Below are 16,943 nucleotides of genomic sequence, written 5' to 3'. Positions count from 1 at the left end.
GAGAAATGATATTCATAAATAATACTTGACCTGTACAGTCCATCCATTTTTCTAGAATGTTTTTGGGTTTTTCTTAAATCAAGACAAACACTATCATTTTGGCCCCTTGTGTAATCGATTTGACTGCATTGTCCTCTGGCATCTGGCCATTGACCCACATAGAAGGGAATTATAAGAAACATTCGCAGGAATTCTTTAATTCACAGCAGGAAAGTTGTGAGAAACATTGCCCAATGCCACTGTGTCACATTGTGTGGAAATTTTGACAACTTTTCAGGGAAATATTTTTCATGATTTAGCACCAGGAAAAGCTGCACTTCTCATGCACACTTTCTTTTTTTTTTTGAATAATCAGTTCTCAAACTTTGTGATAAATAATGTTTCCTCTGTACTAGCTGCTAAGAAGATAAGAATGACATTTGTATCCCATTACTACCAATTAAATGAGAATTAACGATACACATATTTACTAAACTAACTTTGATTTATTAAACAAAAAGATATGTAGAGCCCATACACCTGCCAAACTGACGTTCTGTCATTCCATGATTTTTTTTTTTTTAATTGCTACCACTGCGAACAGAGTTACCTCTGTTATAATATCTAGGATTCAACCAAGTATTTCCTCTGAAAGCGTGTTCAGAATAGATTATGTTATTCTGGCATTATATGGATTGACAAGGTAAAATACGCTGAGGACTTGGTAAAAATGGGTGAAGTAAAACTCTGGAAAGAAGTATTCATTAAAAATATATCGTAAAAGGTCAATGATCAAAAAATATATGTGGAATATATAAACAAGGCAAACAATTTCAAAGATAAATTGAAAGTGACATTGTTTTAGTCACCCTTTTTAAGAAGGGACTTACAAAGAGTTAATAAATATGAGTTTTTAATTATAAGAGTATTTCAACACTTTGGAAATTATTTCTTTAAATATGAATTTTAAGACCATATATTTGTATCACCATACTTAACTTTCTTTAAAAAAAGGGAATATTTTATTTTAAAATTACCCAAAATAATATATATTATTGCAGAGTAAGATGAAAAGTGTTGTTGGTGAAAATCAAAAAGCATTCCAGCTTCTCCTCTATCACAGAAGAGTTGGGTTGCACTAACAAATAAGTCCCCCTTCAACTCTAAGTTGCTTAACAAAATTGTGGTACATGCTTACTCATACAACAGTGCAGTGCAGTTGTTTGACAGGTGGCCTTCCATGAGGCAAGTCAAGTTCCCAGGCCCCTTTTGTATTGTGGTCCTGCTAACTCAGGGCCTCAGACAGGGAAATAGAAGGTGAATACATACCCACTCCTTAGTTCCTGTAGGCTGTAAGCAACCCACTTTACCTCCAGTCATACCCCATTGGCCAGAACTAGTCACACAGTCCCACCTAAAAACAAGGAAGGTTGGGAAATGCAGTTCTTGGCTGAAAAGCTGCTTCTCAGAAGTATCTTTACATTCTAGAAGGGAAAGACAAACCTTTACTGGTCAGTTGATCACCCCTGTTATAGAAAACACTAAGAAAAAGGGAAGGCTATTTGGAGGTAACGTATGGAGCAAAGACACAAACAAAATGTAAAAGAGAATGAGACAAGATGTAAGAAACTTTTTATTTGGGATGAAGGAGTATCTTAGTTATCTAGGGCTGCTATAACAGAAACACCACAAATGGATGGCTTTAACAAAGAGAAATTTATGCTCTCACAATCTAGGAGGCTAGAAGTCTGAATTCAAGGTGCCAACTCCAGGGGAAAACCTACTCTCTCTGTCAGTTCTGAGGCAATGTCCATGCCATCAATCTTCCTCTGGTCTAGGAGCTTCTCAGTGCAGGAACCTTGAGTCCAAAGGACATGCTCTTCTCTCAGTGTGGCTTTCTTGGTGGTATGATTTCCCCGAACCTCTCTGCTAGCTTTTCTCTTTTATATTTCAAAAGAGATTGATTTAAGAGAAAGTCTAATCTTGTAAATTGAGTCCTGCCTCATTAACATAACTGAGGCTAATCCAACCTCATTAACATAGTGGAGGTAGAATTTACCACACATAGGAGAATCAAGTCAGATGACAAAATGGTAGACAATCACACAATTCTGGGAATTATGGCCTAGCCAAGTGGATACACATTTTGGGGGGGATGCAATTCAATCCATGACAAGGTGAAATCACATAGATAAATTAGAAATCAGGATATAAGATACCTTATTTTTATCAAATCTAAAATGCAATTTATGCAATGACACGATTATTCAAAAGCCAAATACCAAATCCATTGCCGTCAAGTCGATTTATAATATCAATTATCAGAAGCCTGCCAATTACGCAGTTATTAAAATGCAAAAAACAGAACCACTCATCTTGCATAGATGAAATATAGTAGATCTTAAGAAATTCTGCCTTTCTTCTCCAAAAATATGCAACCTGATCAGCTAATTCAATATGGAATTCAATAAATCATGAGTCTTACAGCTGCCTAGGCATGATGAAGACTAAAAGAGATTGATGCTCAACTTATTCTACTGTGGCCCTGACTATAACTCATTTGTTTGTTTTTATTTAGTTTTGTTGTATAGTCTAAAAATATGTACCATTTTTTTTTGTTTTGTTTTGTGTCCATGTATTTCTATTCCAAAGGCCTTCCGTAAGTTTCCGCTAATTCCTGAACGTAGACATTGTAAACTTATCCAGCCATTTTCTCTCTCCTGGAAAAAAAAAAAACAATGGATATAACAGCTTTATATAGCAAATCTCTGCCTCTTCTTTTCAATATAGGCTGCTATTAAGCATCTTATTTTTCAAAGTTTCCATGATAAATAAACATAAATTCCTTCATCGTTTTATGTATGTGTTAATGTCTTGCCTTTTTAATATGGGAAGCTTTGGACTTGACTTCCAAATTCTGCTTAATTTTTTTTGTTAATGCAAGATTAGGGAAAGGGGAAAATGAAAATCTTATCATTGTGAAAAGTTTGAAGGACTGCAATTTAGGACACTGTTGTTGTCATTACTGCTACTATTAAAACCCAAATGAATGTGGTATCAATCAATAAACATGTTTTTCTGAATATATACATAATGACTATGAACTCATTATAACCATATGGACTCCATGGGTCAAAACCATTACAATCTTCTGTCCTCAGGCGATAGAAATTTCTTGGTGATATAACAAATGTTTAGAAATTCTGCATTCTATTTTGTAGCCAAAATATGTTATTATTACTCAGATTAATCAGATCTTAGCACATTATAACAATATGAGTCATCACCCAAGTACATTGTCATAACAAATATATTGCTATATAAATCTCTAGCATGCATTTTAAGAATCAGAAAATTTCAGGGTTGGAAGGGCCTTCAGAAACATCTGATAAAGTACAATTAATTCCCTGTCCAGTATTTCAATCACTTCCATCATGTTTTGGTTCTGAGTTTCTTCAACCACTGCTTCATTTTGACCAGGCAGTGCAAACTCACCATTTCTAAGAGCAGCTCATATTATTGTTGAATAATCCTGATTATTAGGAATCTCTTCCTGTCTTCCTCTTTACATTTCCTATCAATGGCAATAGTACATACCTCCTAAGATAATAATTATCAAAAACCAGTTGGCTTCGAGCTGATTCTTACTCACGGTGACCCTATGTGTTAGAGTAGAACTGTGCTCCACAGGGTTTTCAATGGCAGGTTTTTTTGCAAGCAGATCAGCAAATCATTCTTTCAAGGTGCCTCTGAGTGAACTCGAACCACCAACCTTTAGATTAGCAGCTTAGGACCTTAGTCTCATGGGACAACTTAATCAATTGGCATAGGGTAGTTCACAAAGTTCATGTTTTCTATCCTTGTGAAGTGAGTAATGTCTGAGAATTTTAAAAGCTTGCAAGCAGCCATCTAAAGTACAACTATTGGTCTCTACTCATCAGCAAAAGAGAAAGAAGTAAACTAAAATCTCAGAGAAGAAACTAATCTACAGGGCTAATAGCCTGCACAAGCCACAGCCTCATCTACCCTGAGACTAGAAGAACTAGATGGTGCCCAGCTCCCACTATTGAATGCTCTGATCAGGGCAGCAATAGATGAATCTTGATAGAAAGGGGAAAAACACAGAACAAAACCTAAATTCTTAAAAAGTCCAGACTTACTGGATTGTTAAGATTGAAGGCATCCCTGAGACTATCACTCTGAGATACTCTTGAAAATTTGAACCAAAAATACCTCTGGAGGTCACCTTTTATAAATAACGGAGTGGCACACAAAATAAAGACTATTACCTGTAAGTACAGTACTCTACTAAAAAAAAAAAAACCTTCCATATGAGACCAAAAGGTCAACACTTAAACTAAAACAAAAATAAGAAGTTAAGGGGGCAGGGAAACTAGAGTACTGGAAATGGAACAACCAGGAAGCAATTTAAAGGAATGTTGATATATTGTGAAAAATGTAACTAATATCACTGAACAACTTGTACAGAAAGTATCAAATGGAAACCAATTTACTGTGTTAACTTTCACCAAAAACACAAGAAATGTTATAATAAATAAATTAGCAGCTTGGAGTGTTAACTGTTTGTATCACCATTAACCAAAAGGTTGGCAGTTCGAATCCACCCTGAGGTGCATTGGAAGAAAAGCCTGGTGATTTACTTCAAAAAAAAAAAAATCAGTCATTGAAAACCCTGTGGCCCACAGTTGTACTCTGACACCAAGGGATTGCAAGAAGTCCAAATCAACTTGATGGCAACTGCTGTATTGGGAATAGCCTGCTGCTGTAGAGTTGATTCTCATTCATTGCAACCCCATGTGTTGCAGAGTAGAACTACTCCACAGGGTTTTCTTGGTGGTGATCTTAATGACAGCACATCACCAGGTCTTTCTCCCACGGTACTGATGGGGGGTTTACGCTGCCAACCTTTAGATGAGTAATCTAGCATAAATAGTTTGAACCACATAGAGACTTTTGTCTCCAAAAGGGTGGGGTCACCTTGTGCAAATATAGATACTATGTCCATGTCCTCTTAGGGGCTGCACCAACTTATAGCTACTCTTTTGCTATGACTTACTCTTGGTTTGTTTACCTTGGAAGGGCTACCAGACCTGCCTTTTCACCTGTTACATCTTTAGTGCAAAGGAGGAAGCCTCACTCTAGTTAGAAGTGGGGCTTCATTTGTGATTTGTTGTTGCAGTGATTGCTTTCTGTGCACCACAAACTTTACATTCCTGTAGAGAGACCTTGGAAACCCGGGTGGCGTAGTGGTTAAGTGCTACGGCTGCTAACCAAAGGGTCAGCAGTTCGAATCCTCCAGGCACTCCTTGGAAACTCTATGGGGCAGTTCTACTGTGTCCTATAGGGTTGCTATGAGTCGGAATTGACTCAATGGCACTGGGTTTGGTTTGGGTTAGAGATACCTTGTATCTAGGATCGGGGAATCTTGCCAGAGTCATCTGATTCTGTGTTTAGGTCTTCCCTTTGTTGTGCCTTAGAGAGTCTCTTTGAATGTTCTTGTTGTTCTCCTGCTCTCCTGGGAGTAGTCTGCTAATTCTTGTTATTCCAATGTCTTAGCTAGGCGGTGGTGTGAGAGTGGAGTGACTTCTGTGGTTTGATTAAGCATGCTCCCTGTCTCTGGGTCTCAGGAGGCTGACCTTCTCAAGTCTCCCAGCCCTTCTCTGGCTGCAGTTGTGGTTCAGTGGCTTAATCCTTCCCCACCCCAGAGAAGGGGGTTTTGTCCCCTTTATTTCCTTTCCCCCTCAACCAGCTGCGATGAGTGTTTACCAGTGCCCTAAGGTTAGAAATACTGCCTTCTGTATCAGTAAGGATTCTACAGAAAAACAGAACCAATAGGATATAAACATACATATATATGTAAAACACTACCAAACCTATTGCCATCCAGTCAATTTGGATTCATAGTGACAATATAGGACAGAATATAACTGCCCTGTAGGGTTTCCAAGGCTGTAAATCTTTATGGAAGCAGACTGACACATCTTTCTCCCATGGAGCAGCTGGTGGGTTGGAACTATCAATCTTTTGGTTAGCAGTAGCATGCTTTAACCAGGACTCATTCTCTCTCTCTCTCTCTCTATATATATATATACATGTGTGAGTGTGTGTGTGTGTGTGTGTGTGTGTGTGTGTAGAGAGAGAGAGAAGAAATTTAAGAAATTGATTCATATGACTGGGGGTCTGGCAAGTTCAGAATCTATAGGGCAGGCCAGCAGCCTAGATATTCAGGTGAGCGTTGGTGTTGTAGTCTTGAATCTGCAATCCATAGGTCAACAGCAAGCTGGGAACTTGGTAAGAATTCTTTGTGGCAGTCTTGAGGCAGAATTCCTTCCTCCTTTGGGAAGCAATTTTTTTTGTTTGTTTTAATCTTGATGCCATCGACTAATTGAGTGAGGCTAGCCCACATTATGAAGGATAATCTCCTTTACTTAAGTGATTGTAAATGTTAATCACATGCAAATACCTTTATAATACCATCTAGACTAGTGTTTGATCAAAGAACTGGACACCATGACCTAGCCATGTTGATACATAAAATTGACCATCACACCTTCCCACCCTCCCTCCAAATGCACACACTCACACACAGAAAGAGATTAAGGCTTTTGTTCTTATAGGAAACCGAGGCAGCATATAGGGAAGTTTCCTGCTCTTCTCCCACAGCTGCTATTCCCCGCCCCTATGTCTGTAACAAGATAGATGCTTTTCAATGCTCTTTCATGGTATTTATGTGAGCAGCAGCCAGTGATGTTACGGATAAAGAGCCTTCAAAGTATATGGGGCCCCATTATTCGTGGCCCCCAGAGGTTGCATCCTGTCCTGCCAGCCCCCTCGGCCTTTACCAATCTGCCGGCTAGTCTAGCTGAGCCTTTCTTACCAACATCTGATGGCAACCACCCCAGATGTATGCACGTTCATACTTTCTCTCTCACTGCAGTCACTGTTTTTTGTTTGTTTGTTTGTTTTTAGTTTGGGGGCCAGGTGTTTGCTCTGTAAGGATCCCTGGTGGCAAAGTGGTTATGAGCTCAGCAGTTCCAACCCACCAGCCACTCCATGTGAGAAAGTTGTAGCAGTCTGCTTCTATAAAGATTACAACCTTGGAAACCCTACGGGGCAGTTCTACCCCATCCTATAGGGCTCCTATGAGTCAAAATCCACTCAATGGTGGCAGGTTTTTATTTATTTATTCAGGAGTGTCCTCTGTGGACTCGATTCCATGAAGGGTTTTAAAAAAAAAAAAATTGTGAATTTTCTGTTAGTCTGGCTCTTCTTGTCATCAGGGTGGGAGTGAGGTTCCTTCCAGCTCTGTGTATCCCTAAGCGGAAGCCAGGAGTCCACCTGCAAAGTTTTTATTTATGAAGTATTTGAAAATAACTAAGAGAGGTTTATGTCATAGTATTAAGTAAAAATTAACTAGAATATTTTCTGTAAACTAAAGGAAGAAACATTTACATCAGATCCCACATCTCTATAGAAATTTTAAGAATTAATTTGGGATTTTTCCTCAAACCCAAAATGATTTGCTTTATATACTTGTAATTATACTTTGTATTTATTCTTTTGAATCTCACTTTTTACAGTTACAACTACAGTTTTTTTAATTTTATTTTTTTAATTTAATAGACTACTATAAAAATTCTCTAAACATGGTCTATTAAGCTCTATTAAAATAATAAAATTTAAAAAATTGTAGTTGTAACTGCAAAAAGTGAGATTCAAAAGAGTAAATGTATAGTATAATTACAAATATATAAAGCAAGTCATATTTGGTTTGAGGAAAAATCCAAAATTCATAGAAAATATCTCTAAAATTTTTGTGGAGATATGGATCTGAGGTATTTCTTCCTTCTAAACTTCTGTTTTCCTCAATAATCATAATTAATACATATCACTTACTTCTTTAAATAATTGCTCAGATTATTGATGAGAGAGATTTAACAAATGTGTTTGCTCATACTCAGCACCTTTAAATATCTCTGAACTTAGAACTTCTTCACTCATGTTTGAAAGCGGAATGGCCAGTGTTTTGCCTCTTGCTGCTTTTGCATACTGTGTGCAAGAATGAAAAGGTATAAAGGAAATGTGTCTGCTAGACAAGAACGGGCCACTAGGGACACCAAGACCTTGGCTACAACTTTGGGTTTAGCCCAGCTCATTCAGTTGTCTTTCCCTGCCACATTGACCAGAAGAGTCAGTGGCTGGTCTGTAAGGAGGCTGGTGTTTCCCTTAGCTATCTTAACAGCAGGTAAAGCCTAGAAAGTATGGATTTATTCATTCATTTATTCATTTAACAAACATTTACTAAGACCTGCGCTTTGTGCTGGTCAGAGAAAAGGACATGGTTCCATCCTCAGGGAGTTCAGTTTAGTGGATTAATGAGCTTGTTAATACATTTCAGCAATTCGTGAACCATTAATACAAGGGACAGTGACAAGATACAGAACAGAGTTTTCTATTATGTCCATAGGAATATGAGTGGAAATAGAGAATGGGGTCTTGAGTTCACACTAGAAGATGAAGGGCATTCCAGGCATTACAAACAGCAGTAGAAAAGGCAAGTAGGCATGAAAACCAGATCATGTGCCTTGTAGGTACTGGCAAACAGGGAGTGGTAGTCGAGAGGACAGAAGCCAGGTAATAGCCAGCATTGAGTATCATGTCAAAGAGCATGACCTATAACTTGCTGAAAATGCAGAGCCATCAGAGGGTTTCAAACAGTGTGATAGGCATCAATTTATATTTTAGAAAGGATACCCTGAATTAAATAACCAAGTTCAGCTCAATAAGCGTTTACCAGTTACCTACTATAATCTGTTAAGTGTTTTAAAAGATACTGTATCTGCCTTCAAGGAACTCACAAACTAATTTGTCAAGAAACTTGCAAAATAAAAACAAAATAATACAAGATAGTATATGCAGCACTTGAAATAAGTACAAAGAGCTACCAGAATATAGAAAAGGAAGAAATTAATTTGATAAGATTAGGAAATTTGAGTGACATATAAGGAAAAGAAACAATAATCTTTTGGTGAGAAAATAGTCTACTATTCAAAATATTGTTGTAATAATTAAAACACTTGAGCATAGAAATGTGCCAATTGTAGCATAGCTAAACATGGATATGTTGGCATAAAATAGCATCGCGTGGCATCTACTGCCCTGTCCCAAAGGCCAGCATGAGTAATTATTTTTACTCATTTGGTTCTTTGATAAGAAAAGAAGATGGGATAAAATTAAGTTGATGCTTCTTGTGATATTTTAGAACACCTTAATGTTGCCAAAGTAGACAAATATGTAATTTTTAACAACAGAGAAGGTGAGAATACTGCGGAAAATTACTTAAAAGTAACCGAATTGCTGTGATATCTGCCTGACTAGTGCCCAGGAACATATGATTTCACAGGAATCCTGCAGCTTCCATCATAGTTATCATTTGTGTGCATAATTTTGATAGGATTGAATCCTTCTGAAACTTGTTTTATCAGACGTTATGAGCTATATCTTGATCTTCACCCACTACCAGATCTGAATTTTTGCCCTCAACTCTGCTACGCTGGTTAACATTATGAGTTTCTGCTAGGAAATTTGAGCAGCAGCCTAAATTATAAAGGGCTGTGGGTTTTTCAAGGGCTTATTTTTGTGTTCTGTTGAAGTCTAACAGCTTGTGGGGGCAAAGGAGAGGTATACCCCTGTGGGTGATTGCTCATGTTTATTATGGTTTCTTCTACCACACCGAATACAAGGTGTTGTGTATTGCAATAAAGGTTTTATCTAAACGACCTCAACAGTCTGTGAGAATTTTTTGTTTGGTGCCAGAAAGTGTACCTCTTATTTCCTTGCGCTAATAAATCAGTAAATTTTTTACTCTGTGGAAAAAAAACACTTATTTCTCCAGAGTCTGTTGAAACTGAGGATTATTCCACAGCTTTGGCAGTTAAAAAGTTGTTGCTGAACAGTGGAAAGAGTTTGAGAGTGACGGCAAAAACCACAGGCACAATGCTGAGAGTAGCTGAGGGGTAGGTACACAGCCTTGAGATTCCCCTTCCAATTTTCCATGACACTGTGACATGCAAAAAATCCGAGTCCCTTCTCTTAAAAAATAATTACTCATGCTAGGCTTCAGAACAGAACACCTGTGTTTAATTTTGTGGTAAACCACTAACTACGCATGAAAATCACCTGGGGAGTTTTAAAAATCTCACTGTCCACACAGCATCCCAGACCAATTATATCAGAATTGGGTGGAGAGGGGGAGTGCGACCCAGGGAACAGTATTCGTAATGTTTCTTAAGTGATTACTTATATATAGACAACTTTGAGACCACTGTATCAGTGTTATGTCATGGGTAAGTCATTTCATCTATCCGACCTATGCTTTTCTATCTGTAGAATGGAATGTTTTAGATGTTCCCCCAAACCCCTCCACCTCTATCAAAAAAAAAACATTGCCATAGAGTTGATTCTGACTCATAGCGACCTTATAGGACAGAGTGGAGCTGCCCCACAGGGTTCCCAAGGAGTGGCTGGTGGATTCTAAATGTTGACCTTTTGGTTTGCAGCTGAGCTCTTAACCACTGCACCACCAGGGCTCCTACATCAAAAGAGGGGGAAATGCTTAGTCAGAAGGATTCCTAAGATCCTCCTCAGTAGAAACAGTCTATATTTTATGAATCTATGCCTGGGCTCTTAACAAACAAGGACCACACCCCCAGAGGTAGGTGTCTGAGCCCTTGGCCATTTTTTAAAGATGGAGAATTTAGCTTCACAATATGACTCCCATTCTGATCACAAATGAAGAGCAGGGGAAGCACCAAATCCTCCTCCCCATCCTGGCTTCCACACCTTGCTTCCTGGGCTTGCAGCCAGGGAAGGAGGCAGGTCCTAGGAACACCGGGCTTTGGCTATTGGGGATGTTTTGAGAAAAATCTACAACTGTGGCTACTGAAGATGAGCTAGGAAGAGCCAGGCAAAGAAAGGTCAATCTGAGCAATATTGAGGTAGGGGGAGAATTAAAAGGGCAGGAAGAAAAAAATCCAAAAACAAAACATGAGAAATCAAGGTCCTGAAACCAGAGATGCGAGGATACCAGTTGGCAAGAAGTGGGTCATATGGGAGTAAGGCTCAAACACAGGTAAACAGACGCACAGGAGTCACAAACGAGTTTTTGGCTCAATCTAGGAATGCATTTTAGTGACTACAGGCTGCCCAATTTTGAGTGATCTGGTACAATCTTGGCAGAATAAGGTCAGGGTTTTGTAATAGCAGGTTTCTGTCTATGGGGACAAACAGAAAACACCTTCTTTCAGTTGGCTGTGTCATCCCTGGACTCCTAGCACTTATTGTCTATTCCATTCACTTGGGAATGAATCTGCACCCTTAAAGCCTTGCCCCCTTTTATTTTTTATTTTTTTGTTCCTTCACCTCTGTATCTTTGTGGCCCTTCTGAGATCTGATTCGTCTCCATTTCACATAGCAACAAACAATTCTTTTCAAACTAGAAGCACTTGATAAGTATGTTTCTTTCAGTGTAATAATAATCTGGAGTATAGCAGCGCAATTGAAGGGGAATTCTCTCTTAGTCACCTAGTGCTGCTATGACAGAGACCACGAGTGGATGGCTTGAACAAAGAGAAGTTTATCTTCTCACAGTAAAGTAGGCTAAAAGTCCAAATTCAGGGTGTCAGCTTCAGGGGAAGGCTTTCTTTCTCTGTCAGCCTTCTCATCAATCCCCCCAGACTAGGAGCTTCTCTGTACAGGGACCACCTGCTCCAGGCACTGCTTTCTTAGTGGTACGAGGTCTCCAATGCTCTCCTTGCTTCCCTTTTCTTTTATCTCTTGAGAGATAAAAGGTGGTGCAGACCACATCCCAGGGAAACTCCCTTTACATTGGATTAGGAAGGTGGCCCGAGTAAGGGTGGTGTTACAATCCCACCCTAATCTTCTTAACATAAAATTACAATCACGAAATGGACGACAACCACAGAATGCTGGGAATCATGGCCTAACCAAGTTAATACACACATTTTTGGGGGACATAATTCAATTCATGACAGAGTCTAAGGATGGATAGGCATCCAAATGGGCTTGAGGAATGTCCTCAGTGGAATCAGGACAGGGCTGGGGTAGGGACAACTTTTCTTTAGTTACATGTTGCCACGCATACATCTCTGTCATTAGAGTTTCCTCTTAATGTAAGAGTCTTCTATTTATAGATGTTATTTCCACTAATCTGTGGGTTTTTCAAGGGCAAGGGCTGAAACCACTTCTTTTTAAACAAGACATACTCTATACCTCAGGGAAGTTGGGAATTGTTGCCATTTAACATCAATATTCGGTCTTCCAAATTAGGCTCTTGGATTTCATTTAGGGGCAGTAATTGTGAAAGTGGAAACCCTGTTGGCACAATGGTTAAGTGCTGTGGCTGCTAACCAAAAGCTCAGCAGTTTGAATTCACCAGGTGCTCCTTGGAAACTCTATAGGGCAGTTCTACTCTGTCCTATAGGGTCGCTGTGAGTCATAATCGACTCAATGGTAACGGGTTTGGTTTTTTGGTTAAATTGTGAAAGTACAACTTCTTTATAGGAAGAGGCAGGTAACTGAGAAAAGAGTTGTTTTGATTTAGCATCTTTCTCTAAAATATACCCAGAAAGTAGGGACATGGAGAATATGTCAATACCATATCATTACACATAAGAATATAAGTTGATGATATAAGGGAAGTTTTCCCACCACTGGAAAAGAAAATAAACCATTAGCCACCTGGTGGGAGAAAGGAATATTAGACACATGTCACTTAAAGGCCAGGGCACTACCCCTCAGTCCAAGGCCTGAGGAAGGCATGAGAGCAGGACAAATGAAATCCCTAGTAATGACTGAAAGCGGGCCTATAGTCTCAAGGAAGCAAAGTGGTCCCAGCAAGAATGTTGCAGAATTCATGGATCTTTGCATCTGTAGGGAGGAGCACGTAATGAGGAGTTGTCATCCCAGTCTACAATGAGGACAGAAGCCAACATCTAAAAAGGAACCCCTCAGCGGTGGCCAGGCTAAACATGAGCTTGGTCTCCAAATCCTCACCCAGAGCCAAGACAGTACTCGATCCTCTCAGAGGTAAAAAAGAAGTCGAACACCTTGCATTTGACTGAACAATGTCCAGAGAAGAAGCAATTGAGTTCTAAACTGAGGGCCTGAGGTACTGGATTTGTCAAGCTAAATATCCCTTTTTAAGTAGAAATAGAGCTGTTACTCACGAGCCAGTTAGCTCAGTTATAGAGAAATAAACTGAGTTATATTTCTACACCCTGAATACTATAAACTAACATTGCTGAAACTTCATAGTCAGTTACATTTTGTAATCCCAGCCTTTCCCACTCTACCTGATCTTCAGTCAGTGCTGAAGAGTTTATTGGACACCTTCTTTTCCATAGGTCCTGTACCAGGTCCTCGGGATACAAGTTGTGGTGGCAGCTAACTCAGATTCTGGTTTTATGAAACCCAGAGCCTAGCAAAGAAAGAAGAAGTTACAGTGAGATGGGTGTTGCTCCAGGTGGAATCAAGGATGCCAGTAGAGAGTAAACAAGGAGATATTTTATGTGATGAATCAGGGTAGTCCTCTCTGAGGTGATCTTCAATCCGAGACCTGATCAGGTCAGGCCAAAAAGGAAAGAAAAGCGTGTCTAGAAAAGGAAATTATCCAAAGCTTTCAAGTCTTGCATTTCATACAAGAGGTCAAAGTCATCCTGATCGTAGCTAGAGAAAGGATTGTGGAAAACACTGAAATCAAAACCTCGAGACAAGAAAAGGATTTACTAATCTTTCAAATTCAAAATAATCACAGCATCTGCTAATAAAACCTGATATATGGTATTTAGTGCATAAAATAGCTTTATTTTAATCACTGCTCAGGAGACACGACCTCAAATCCTTCCTACTAAATGCTTTTTAAATTTTGATCAAGAAAGTATATTTGGAGGAATTAAAGTACTCACCCAGCAAACTTTTTTGGTAAAGAACCAGGTAGCAAATATTATTGGCTTTGTGAGCCATGAAGTGTCTATTGCAGTGCCACAACTCTCTCTTTGTATCCAGGAAATCAGCATAGACAATACATAAACAAATGGGTATGGCTGAGTTCCTATAAAATCTCCTTTGCAAAAACAGATGTCAGTGGGCCAGATTGGGCCCACAACCATAAGTTGCCAACCTCTGCTCTAGACAGCATAAAATCTATTCTGGACTAAACTGGAAAATCAGAGAACTGATTGTAGACAACACTGTTTTGCTTTGCAGAGCTATTTTAACCATTAGCTGGAGATACCATTAATGGACTGCATTGATGGATGTTGTAGGGATGTTGGAGAGAACACCAGTGCAGACTCAAGTCACATTGGCTAGGACTGGATGGCATGTCCATGCCCCAGCCTCAGGTTGTTGTTTCTGCTAGGTGCCATCGAGTCAGTTCTGACTTACAGCGACCCTATGTACAACAGAACAAAACATTGCCTGGTTCTGCGCCATCCTCACAATTGTTGCTATGCTTGAGTCTATTGTTGCAGCCACTGAGTCAATACATTTTGCTGAGGGTCTTCCTCTTTTTCACTGACCCTCTACCTTCCCAAGCATGACGTCCTTCTCCAGGGACTGGTCACTCCTGATAATATGTCCAAATTATGTGAGACGTAGTCTTGACATCCTTGCTTCTAAGGAGTATTCTGGTTGCACTTCTTCCAAGATGGATTTCTTTGTTCTTTTAGCAGTCCGTGGTATATTCAATATTCTTCACCAACACCACAATTCAAAGGCATCAATTTTTCTGTCTTCCTTATTCATTGTCCAGCTTTCGCGTGCATATGAGGCATAGGAGAGGCAAGGAAACAAGCAACTGGCATTTTCAGATACTATAATAGAAGGTGGACTCTCATTAAACAATTGCATCAGTCAGGATAGGCACAACCACAGACTTTTTTTCTCCTTCATGCTAATTGTCTTTCATGCTTACGCAGGGCCCTACTTTGTATCCTCATCAATTTTACTCTGGGACCCTGGTGACAGAACGACGACTATCTAGAATTTTGCTGGTTGCCATGGCAAAAGGAAAAGGGAATATGGCAAAGCATACACTAGATCTTAAAGCTTTTTTTTCCCCAGAAGAGATGCATGTAATTTCCCCTCCTGTTTTATTGGGCACAGGAAGTCACGTAGATATGGTACGTTTTAAGGGCATGGGAAATGCCAACTTATTATCAGCCCAGAGAGAGAAAGGAAGACCAATTATTTCTAAATGCACTGACATTACCGCAGCAACAGCAGCAGTGGCCCTAAGAAGCTGTTAAAATAACGCAAAGAAGACAAGTGAGGGCACAGTGATAGGGTGGACAGGCAAGGAGGGGCACTCAAGTGGCTGAGAAATGGCTCGTCACTCTCAGTGGGAAGTGGTGATGGGTCACAGTAGAAGGACATCAGGCGTGGTCTTTTGAAGCCTACCGCATGGCCCTTAATAGAGATTTTTGCAAACTTCTATCTTGGTAAAATTCTAAATTATAAAATGGTGTTCCAACCTGTAAAGCTCGGGAGAGCCCTCTTTGGGCTCAGAGCTGCCCAGAATGAGGGTCCCTCAGAAAGATCACACAGAAACCAGGGGTCATGTCATTAGTAGGTAAGGTCATGTCTCAAAAAAAAAGACATCTCCTAAGAAGCCATGTGAAAATAAAATCAAAATGTTAATTGTACACCTATATACAGAGAAGCTTCACTTCCTTACACCTTTTTTTAATTTTCTTTTAAGCTTAGTCATTTTCCTCTGTTTACTCCACTCCCCACTTGTGACCCTGCCAGGCCCAGGCCCTTCCTTCCTTTTGACTGGGCGGGAGGTCTGGCTGCCATCTCTTGGACAGCTGGCTCCAAGTTCCTCTCAACAGGCTGGGTAACTCAGGTCTATCTGGTCCCTTCATGCTTCAGTAACTAACCCAGCCAGCACCACTGCTGAAAACGCCAGTTGTTAAAGATGAAACAGTTTGGAGCAGGTGGGCTGTGTGGGCTGAGATGTCACACCTACAAAATCTGCAGAGAAAAAGAACTTTACTGTGTAGTTCATTGCACTTTAAAAACACACACTCAGACGCGCTTCTACCTGGAGCCAAAAACAAAGAAGGAGCTAGCCAAAAAAGAAGAGCGTCAATAGCATAAAGGAGTGCATTCCCCTGGGCTACGCCTTGAGAAATGTCAATATGCAAAAACCTGAAATAGGTATTTATGGGTTTGTTGCTATATATTTATAAGCTTTGGGGGGTAGAGACCTTGGCTTTTTATATCAGTATTCCTGAGTCCAGGCCATTGCTTTTGGGTGCATAAAGTATGTTGAATGAAGAAAGAAAAAAGTGGGGGAAAAAAAAAAAACACCAAGAAAGGAGAGATAGAGATTTCTTTTTTGTTTTCACAAAGGATTCGCTGTGAGGTCCCTTTAAATAGCACCTAGATGACTGTTTACAGACCATTAATTACCTGACACTTGGGGAAAAAAATCAAAAGAGAAATTATAAAAACAGTTTCTATTTCTATAGCACTTTCACACTTGCTTTCTCGTTTGGTTCTCAAGTCTCCCCTGGTTCTCAGCTAAAGTGTAAGAGGTTTTTGTTTGATTTGGCTTGGCTTCTCTTAGCTAATATTGATAATACAGAAATAATAGTAGATAAATTATCTCACAATGTATTCCCATCATGAATTGGAATGTGTGGCTCCTTTTACAAAAATTCACTCATTTTTTGACATATTCATTCATTTGACAGGTATGCATCAAGTGTCTACCATGTGCCAGACCCTGTGTTGGGTCCATTTGGGCTTATAATCTGCAAATCTGGTCTGGAGCACCAAATTTTAGGGAATAAAAACATAAGCTGAATCTATAACTTCATTCTTTGCTTTGTGATCATGATTAAATTATGTTCTTT

The 16,943-nt window shown here is 39.5% G+C and overlaps 1 long non-coding RNA gene across 1 annotated transcript in view; it reads right to left on the bottom strand.

The window, feature by feature from the left end:
• Positions 1-1,639: 1,639 nt before the first annotated feature.
• LOC126087405 (uncharacterized) overlaps positions 1,640-16,943 on the bottom strand; it is a 66,560-nt gene continuing 51,256 nt past the window's right edge. The window contains exons 3-4 of the long non-coding RNA XR_007519755.1: positions 13,374-13,498; positions 1,640-2,699 (exon numbers count right to left, since the gene is read on the bottom strand). This is a non-coding gene — a long non-coding RNA (uncharacterized LOC126087405). The remainder of the gene's footprint in view (positions 2,700-13,373; positions 13,499-16,943) is intronic.

Source organism: Elephas maximus, chromosome 12, assembly GCF_024166365.1.
Source record: "Elephas maximus indicus isolate mEleMax1 chromosome 12, mEleMax1 primary haplotype, whole genome shotgun sequence".
In the NCBI taxonomy this organism is placed as follows: Eukaryota; Metazoa; Chordata; class Mammalia; order Proboscidea; family Elephantidae; genus Elephas; species Elephas maximus.
Note: the sequence above shows the minus strand (reverse complement) of the source record. Positions and strands in the feature narration are given on the sequence as shown.